Below are 9526 nucleotides of genomic sequence, written 5' to 3'. Positions count from 1 at the left end.
AGGCCGCCATGTGTTCCCGTTCGGTGATCGGTGTTAGATGGACGCCGGGGATGTCTGCGCGCTGCAGCACCGGAAGTCGCCGGGGAGGACTGCGCAGGCGTGTGACGCACTTCCGGAAGTCCCGGAGTTCGCGTCGGGGACCGGATGGAGAGGGACCCACAAGCGGTAAGCGTGATCTGTTGGAATGCACAATGCTACATTAGCATGTGTAAATCTTTCCTGTCAGGCCTTACCTATAGCTGGGGGCGCTGAGTCTGATCCCTTCCGCCGCTCGCAGCATTATAATGTGGGGGACTCCAATGTGGGCGGCCGGGTCTGGCATCTGGGATTCCCCAGTACTCTGCCCCACTTCTGCCGCGTCACTTCCGGTTCAGATCTTCAAGCTATTTCTGACCGGCGGGTGTTCTGCAAATGGCTGCACTCAGCCTAGGCAGCAGATCCCTTGGCCGGTCAGCGGTAGGAGAATCTTTGATGTTCCCTTTTCTTTATGTTATCTGCAAGGCACATATTACATAAGTGGGAGCCCTTCTGTTTTCTCTTGTTTTCCCAGATGGCTCCCTCTGGAAAAGCTAAGAGAAAGTCTAGACACAACTTGTGCAAGAAATGTGAACAGCCCCTACCAGAATCATGTACAAGGGACAATGTGAATTGTGAATCTTGTCTGAATCCATCTGATAACATGCAGACCAGTTCTTTCCTATCATGGTTCAAAGGAGAAATGTGTAACACGTTCAAAGAGATTAAAAAATCCCTGGTGCCCAAGAAGAGAAAGAGAGTTGTCAGAGATGTGTCCCCTGCTGCATCCGACTCCTCATCTGGGGAATGTAGCACCTCCTCATCCAGTCTGGAGATAGTGTTTGATGATTTGGATGATGACTTGTACTTGTTGCCCAAGGATAAATTTCCCAAATTACTGTCTGCAGTGAAGGACTCTATAGAGTCTCCCAAAGACGTATCTGCTAAACCAAAAAAGGATCAGTTGTACTATTTTCCACAGATCCCAGATATGAGACTTCCTTCTCACCCCATTCTGAGTGCCTGGTTCAAGAAGGACTGGGCCAACCCTGATAGAAAATCTGATGCGGGGGCCCGCTTTAAAACTACTTATAGGTTGGACCCCAAAAATTCATCTGAGTGGGAGAATCCACCTAAGCTTGATCTGGCGGCTGCCCGGATGGTCAAGAAATCTCTATTTCCGTCTGACGAATCCTCCAGATTGTCCGACCCATTAGAGCGCAAATTAACACTTTTAATTTCTCCCATAGACTTAGTAGTAAAGCAGCGGCTTTACTACTAAATTACTAGTAGTAAAGTACTAATTAAGCCATGAACCAGCGCAGCGCAGTGAGAATAGTAAATCAGCCCCCATGTGTCGTCAACTAAGGGATTGAATTGGGATACTTAGCATGCATTATTAGATCGATTGCTTTCCTCTGTTATGTGGGTCTCGATGAGAGAGAGATATAGGTTCTGGGCCAGATTCACAGAAAACTCCGGCGGCATAACGTATGGTCGTTACGTTACACCGTCGCAAGTTTTCAGCGCAAGTGCCTGATTCACCAAGCACTTGCGTGTAAACTTACGGCGGTGTATCGTAAACACGTCCGGCGCAAGCCCGCCTAATTCAAATGGGGCGTGTACCATTTAAATTAGGCGCGCTCCCACACCGAACGTTCTGCGCATGCTCTGTTCGCAATTTTCCCGACGTGCTTTGCGCAAAATTACGGCGCCCCAAAGTGTTTGTGAATGGCGAAGTGCGTAACGTAATTACGCCATACTTACGCCGAATTTTTTTTTTCAAATTTGGCGCGGGAACGACGGCCATACTTTAACATGGGCTGTGTAAAGTTAAGCCATGAAAAAGCATGACTAACTTTGCGATGGGAAAAAAAAGACTTGCGACGACGTAATGACCGCGCGTACCTTCGTGGATCGCCGTAAAACCTAATTTGCATACTCGACACTGGAAAATGACACAAACTCCACCCAGCGGCGGCCGAAGTATTGCATCCTAAGATCCGACGGTGTAAGTCAATTACACCTGTCGGATCTTAGGGCTATCTATGCGTAACTGATTCTATGAATCAGTCGCATAGATACTCTCAGAGATACGACGGTGTATCAAGAGATACGCCGTCGTATCTCTTCTGTGAATCTGGCCCTCTATTCCTAATGATAGCTGTAAGAATATCCTACAGTCCTCATCTCCTTTTCATAGACACACACAATTATTTATTTCATATAGAGTTTATAGAACCTCAAAATTTTTATTTCAATTGGTTTGAATAATGACTCTCTCTGTGCTAAATGTGGCACATATCTATTCATCTTCATGGCGTTGTCCCAAATTGAGAAGGTGTTTGGTTAAGGTGGTAATGGGTTTTTAGGGATTAGCTTGTTGGTTGACCCTCTTACTGGTTTACTTGGTTTTGTAGATTTATCTATGACAGATCAGAACCTTTGGCTCACTGTATTGAGAACATTATTTATAGCCCACAGATTAATTGTATTTAAGTGGACTTCCCCACTACCCCCTTCTATTTCTGAATGGATAACAGAGCTCAACAAACATATTCTCTATGAAAAAAATACTGTATTTATTGGCGTATAACACTCACTTTTTTACCCTGAAAATAGAGGGTAAACTGTGCCTGCGTGTTATACGCAGGGGGCTGTGTAAAGTTTTTTTCCTGAAACTTCCCTCTTAAAGTTAGGAAAAAGTGGAGGGACCCCCTAAATGGGGCTTTAAAGGCAACAAAGGTATACAGTAATCACAGTAATCCAAAAAATAGATAATTTAATATTCAAAAATGGAAATTGTACACATATATCACATAGAATTATTTAAAAACAATACATGGTTAGGTGTCATTGAAAAGCAAGGTCCATGAAGACATACACGGCCCTACGCGTTTCAGATTACCCTTCATCAGGGGCCGAAGTATATGTAGTCAACGAGTATAAGAACCACTTTTCTAAAAAACAAAGAAAGCATATATGTTGCAAGTGTTACAAAATAGAAAAATGGCAATAAATACATCAAAAGGTGCAGATAAAAACACACACATACCAATCACAGCGTTTAATCAACCCTGCACACCCCAGAGAAAGGACACCACTATCAGGACGCAGAAAGACTCCTCTGGATGAAATTAAGAGGAAGGAAGCCGGCGGTGCAGAATCACATATAGCAAGACCTCAGGCCCATATAGTCACAAAGTAACATATGATAATGTAAAAACCTGTCCATAAAAAAAGGGACAGGATAAATATACATGTAATGAAATACCTAACCATATGTAGAAAAATATGTCAAAAAATAATAATTAAATAACTACATACCTGAGGTTAGCAGAAATGTGTCATATTAAATTTGGCCAGAGGTGTCAGTAGAGAGCTAGCAGAGCTCCAATCTGTGAATACAATGGATGGCAATAGAAACAGGCATTAGATAAGGAAGGAGGGAACCAATGCAAAAGGTGATAAATAAAAAGATCCAGAGTAAGGGAGTACTTACAAGAGACAAGCGCTCAGTGTGGCCACCAGACATGTCACTAGTACCTCTGCCGTCCAGCAATGTCTGACATTGTTTGGACGGCTAGAGGTTTATATAGGGAAGTAAGGGGGCGGGCCTAGGTACGGCGGGCGTGGTCGGAGAGACCAGGCGAGCCATAATAGGCCGGTAGTGTGGAAGTGGGCAGTAGTAAACAGACAGCATGGGGAAAAGACTGAGAAGGCCTGTCAGGTGACAGTCAGTCACCTGACACGGAAAGGAGAGTGGGACAGGAAGTAAATGGGAGTAGGCTAATGTAAAGGGAAGGGGCGGTGCGGAGACAAAGACTGCTGAGAAGGTGTCAGCAGTGAAGGTTAAACTGGGAAATGATTATTGGTTGTAAAAAACGGCAAAAAAAAAAAAAAAAAGCTGCTGGGAAGGACACCAGACATAAAATATATAATAGGAAAATGATAAGGCCATTTAAATAAGGAGGGGACATTGTTCAATGTATACCAGGCCAAGGACACAAACGAGGTAAAGGTATTAAAGTAGTAAGTATATGGACAAAGGGCCAAAAGGAGATCCAGGGACATGCAAGAAAGCCAGGGGTAAAAGGAATGAAACCCCTGCAGTTTACAAATCCCTGTTATGGGCGCAGGTATAGACCCTAGGTCAAACGACACCTAAAAGGTGCGAAGGGACCAGGTCTGGGGAAGCCGTCCCTCAAAAGGGGGACGGCTTACGTGCGCCCAGCTATATATAGTGAAACAAACACCGCACGGACAACAATTCTAAGCCTGTGGGAAGTCCCTAAAAAGGGGAATGCGCAGGGGATACAGGGACATAATAATGATTACATAAATCATCAATGTTTACACAACGATGAAAACAAAGAAGTCAATTGGACAAGAAACATGAAATACAAAAGGCAAACAGAAAAAGGCAAAAATACCAAACAACACAGTATCGTATCAATCTTTCTCGCACCCCCCAGATGAAAAGCCCTCCAAAAAGGGCCTAAAACTGATCTGCTCGTTAAGACCAGGAGGGTGATTGGCCTCTAGCTCAGCGATCCAACGGGTTTCGAGCTGTAAGAGGATTTTGTTCCAATCCCCCCCTCTGGGGTTAGGATGGACTCTATCAAGGATCAAAAATTTGACCCCCAGAAAGTGTCCATCGTGTTCGGTCAGAATATGACGCCCAAGGGGTAAATCAGGATTGGCCGTACGCATGGCATGCAGGTGACGGGATGCCCGTTTATGGAAGGGTAGTTTGGTCTTACCCACATAAAACCTCTTGCAATGGCAAGTTAGCAAATACACTACGCCAAAGGTTTTGCAATTGGCGTAGTGTCTGGGTTTATGGAGTTGGCCATTGGGTAGAACAATTTGCCGATCGGAGTTAATATAACGGCAAATGGAGCATCCTCCACAAGTGAAGGTGCCTTTCCTCTTGCATGGGTCACACCTAAAGGTGCCTTTAAACTCACTGGTCACAAGGTGGTCCCTGAGTGACTGAGCTCGGCGATATGTAATCGCAGGTTCCTTTGGTACGAAAGGTCCTAATTGGGGATCGATCAAAAGCAGATGCCAAAATCGTTTCAAAATGTCTCTAGTTAGTTGATGTTGGGAGTGGTATTTTGTAATTATCCTAACAGCCTCATTGTTATCGGAGGATTTCTTTCCTGTCTGAGTCAAAAGGAGTGACCGAAGGTGCCCATTAGCATGTTGAAAGGATCTTTTTAAGTTTTTCTTGGAATAGCCTCTAAGTAGTAGCCTATCTCTTAGTCCTGCCGCCTCTAGAAGAAAATCTTCTTGCGTCGAACAATTTCGCTTGAGGCGCAGGTATTGGCTATATGGTATTGATTTTATTAATGGAGAGGGGTGGGCACTGGTGGCGTGTAATATGGTGTTACCCGCTGTGGGTTTTCTGAAGAGTCCCGTAGATAGGGTCCCATCAGGGCTCTTTAGCAGGGTGACATCGAGAAAAGCAATCCGAGAGCTACTAAAATTCATAGTGAATTTAAGGTTAAAATCATTGCAGTTCATGATAGTCATGAACCGCTCAAGCTCTGGAATTGAACCCTCCCAGATCATAAGAACATCATCTATGTATCGGTGCCATCCAGATACAAGATGAATGAGGGGTTGTACAGGGGTACTGGTCAAAAATAACTTCTCCCACTCCCCCAGGTACAGGTTGGCATACGATGGGGCACACGAAGTCCCCATCGCAACCCCCTGCACCTGGAGGAAGTGGGAGCCATCAAAAGAAAAAACGCCATGATAAAGTATAAATTCCAGTGCCATGATAAGAAATTCTCCGAGCCTACGATCTCCCCGAAAAATTGGGAGGAGAGTGTTCTTTATAGCAGATAAGAGCTATAAAGAGCCTCCACATCGATCGCTACCAGTAGTGCTCCTGGGGATACTTTGAAATGCTGGACTTTTTGTAAGAGGTGGATGGTATCCTTAATATAGGATGGGAAAAATAAATATTAAGGATACCATCCACCTCTTACAAAAAGTCCAGCATTTCAAAGTATCCCCAGGAGCACTACTGGTAGCGATCGATGTGGAGGCTCTTTATAGCTCAATCCCACATTCTTTGGGATTATCTGCTATAAAGAACACTCTCCTCCCAATTTTTCGGGGAGATCGTAGGCTCGGAGAATTTCTTATCATGGCACTGGAATTTATACTTTATCATGGCGTTTTTTCTTTTGATGGCTCCCACTTCCTCCAGGTGCAGGGGGTTGCGATGGGGACTTCGTGTGCCCCATCATATGCCAACCTGTACCTGGGGGAGTGGGAGAAGTTATTTTTGACCAGTACCCCTGTACAACCCCTCATTCATCTTGTATCTGGATGGCACCGATACATAGATGATGTTCTTATGATCTGGGAGGGTTCAATTCCAGAGCTTGAGCGGTTCATGACTATCATGAACTGCAATGATTTTAACCTTAAATTCACTATGAATTTTAGTAGCTCTCGGATTGCTTTTCTCGATGTCACCCTGCTAAAGAGCCCTGATGGGACCCTATCTACGGGACTCTTCAGAAAACCCACAGCGGGTAACACCATATTACACGCCACCAGTGCCCACCCCTCTCCATTAATAAAATCAATACCATATAGCCAATACCTGCGCCTCAAGCGAAATTGTTCGACGCAAGAAGATTTTCTTCTAGAGGCGGCAGGACTAAGAGATAGGCTACTACTTAGAGGCTATTCCAAGAAAAACTTAAAAAGATCCTTTCAACGTGCTAATGGGCACCTTCGGTCACTCCTTTTGACTCAGACAGGAAAGAAATCCTCCGATAACAATGAGGCTGTTAGGATAATTACAAAATACCACTCCCAACATCAACTAACTAGAGACATTTTGAAACGATTTTGGCATCTGCTTTTGATCGATCCCCAATTAGGACCTTTCGTACCAAAGGAACCTGCGATTACATATCGCCGAGCTCAGTCACTCAGGGACCACCTTGTGACCAGTGAGTTTAAAGGCACCTTTAGGTGTGACCCATGCAAGAGGAAAGGCACCTTCACTTGTGGAGGATGCTCCATTTGCCGTTATATTAACTCCGATCGGCAAATTGTTCTACCCAATGGCCAACTCCATAAACCCAGACACTACGCCAATTGCAAAACCTTTGGCGTAGTGTATTTGCTAACTTGCCATTGCAAGAGGTTTTATGTGGGTAAGACCAAACTACCCTTCCATAAACGGGCATCCCGTCACCTGCATGCCATGCGTACGGCCAATCCTGATTTACCCCTTGGGCGTCATATTCTGACCGAACACGATGGACACTTTCTGGGGGTCAAATTTTTGATCCTTGATAGAGTCCATCCTAACCCCAGAGGGGGGGATTGGAACAAAATCCTCTTACAGCTCGAAACCCGTTGGATCGCTGAGCTAGAGGCCAATCACCCTCCTGGTCTTAACGAGCAGATCAGTTTTAGGCCCTTTTTGGAGGGCTTTTCATCTGGGGGGTGCGAGAAAGATTGATACGATACTGTGTTGTTTGGTATTTTTGCCTTTTTCTGTTTGCCTTTTGTATTTCATGTTTCTTGTCCAATTGACTTCTTTGTTTTCATCGTTGTGTAAACATTGATGATTTATGTAATCATTATTATGTCCCTGTATCCCCTGCGCATTCCCCTTTTTAGGGACTTCCCACAGGCTCAGAATTGTTGTCCGTGCGGTGTTTGTTTCACTATATATAGCTGGGCGCACGTAAGCCGTCCCCCTTTTGAGGGACGGCTTCCCCAGACCTGGTCCCTTCGCACCTTTTAGGTGTCGTTTGACCTAGGGTCTATACCTGCGCCCATAACAGGGATTTATAAACTGCAGGGGTTTCATTCCTTTTACCCCTGGCTTTCTTGCATGTCCCTGGATCTCCTTTTGGCCCTTTGTCCATATACTTACTACTTTAATACCTTTACCTCGTTTGTGTCCTTGGCCTGGTATACATTGAACAATGTCCCCTCCTTATTTAAATGGCCTTATCATTTTCCTATTATATATTTTATGTCTGGTGTCCTTCCCAGCAGCTTTTTTTTTTTTTTTGCCGTTTTTTACAACCAATAATCATTTCCCAGTTTAACCTTCACTGCTGACACCTTCTCAGCAGTCTTTGTCTCCGCACCGCCCCTTCCCTTTACATTAGCCTACTCCCATTTACTTCCTGTCCCACTCTCCTTTCTGTGTCAGGTGACTGACTGTCACCTGACAGGCCTTCTCAGTCTTTTCCCCATGCTGTCTGTTTACTACTGCCCACTTCCACACTACCGGCCTATTATGGCTCGCCTGGTCTCTCCGACCACGCCCGCCGTACCTAGGCCCGCCCCCTTACTTCCCTATATAAACCTCTAGCCGTCCAAAAAATGTCAGACATTGCTGGACGGCAGAGGTACTAGTGACATGTCTGGTGGCCACACTGAGCGCTTGTCTCTTGTAAGTACTCCCTTACTCTGGATCTTTTTATTTATCACCTTTTGCATTGGTTCCCTCCTTCCTTATCTAATGCCTGTTTCTATTGCCATCCATTGTATTCACAGATTGGAGCTCTGCTAGCTCTCTACTGACACCTCTGGCCAAATTTAATATGACACATTTCTGCTAACCTCAGGTATGCAGTTATTTAATTATTATTTTTTGACATATTTTTCTACATATGGTTAGGTATTTCATTACATGTATATTTATCCTGTCCCTATTTTTATGGACAGGTTTTTACATTATCATATGTTACTTTGTGACTATATGGGCCTGAGGTCTTGCTATATGTGGTTCTGCACCACCGGCTTCCTTCCTCTTAATTTCATCCAGAGGAGTCTTTCTGCGTCCTGATAGTGGTGTCCTTTCTCTGGGGTGTGCAGGGTTGATTAAACGCTGTGATTGGTATGTGTGTGTTTTTATCTGCACCTTTTGATGTATTTATTGCCATTTTTCTATTTTGTAACACTTGCAACATATATGCTTTCTTTGTTTTTTAGAAAAGTGGTTCTTATACTCGTTGACTACATATACTTCGGCCCCTGATGAAGGGTAATCCGAAACGCGTAGGGCCGTGTATGTCTTCATGGACCTTGCTTTTCAATGACACCTAACCATGTATTGTTTTTAAATAATTCTATGTTATATATGTGTACAATTTCCATTTTTGAATATTAAATTATCTATTTTTTGGATTACTGTGATTACTGTATACCTTTGTTGCCTTTAAAGCCCCATTTAGGGGGTCCCTCCGCTTTTTCCTGTTTACCAGGGGTGTTGGCAACTTACGTGAATCATATAGAGATGTTCCATTTATGCTATCCCTCTTAAAGTTAGGGTGCATGTTATACGATTGTGCGTGTTATACACCGATAAATACGGTACTTGCTTCTTTAGGAACTCTATATGGAAGTTTGAAGCAATATGGTCCAAGTGGATAGAGTGTATGTATCCTAATTTTTGATAGCGACCATTTATTGATCACTTTATTTATATGATGATTTCACTCTTTCCCCTTTG

General features: G+C 44.1%; 2 long non-coding RNA genes across 2 annotated transcripts; one reads left to right on the top strand and one right to left on the bottom strand.

Moving 5' to 3' along the window:
• Positions 1–2922: 2922 nt before the first annotated feature.
• On the bottom strand, positions 2923–3655 carry LOC120924933. The gene is made up of 4 exons (XR_005746477.1): positions 3518–3655; positions 3343–3413; positions 3071–3242; positions 2923–2975 (listed from the first exon to the last, which is right to left on the bottom strand). It is a non-coding gene; the product is annotated as an uncharacterized LOC120924933 (long non-coding RNA).
• Positions 3656–8377: 4722 nt separating this feature from the next.
• Positions 8378–9119, top strand: LOC120924932. The gene is made up of 4 exons (XR_005746476.1): positions 8378–8464; positions 8569–8639; positions 8740–8911; positions 9007–9119. It is a non-coding gene; the product is annotated as an uncharacterized LOC120924932 (long non-coding RNA).
• The last annotated feature ends 407 nt before the right edge of the window (positions 9120–9526 follow it).

Source organism: Rana temporaria, chromosome 1, assembly GCF_905171775.1.
Source record: "Rana temporaria chromosome 1, aRanTem1.1, whole genome shotgun sequence".
NCBI classification, from domain to species: domain Eukaryota; kingdom Metazoa; phylum Chordata; class Amphibia; order Anura; family Ranidae; genus Rana; species Rana temporaria.
This window is presented reverse-complemented; position numbering and strand designations above follow the sequence as displayed.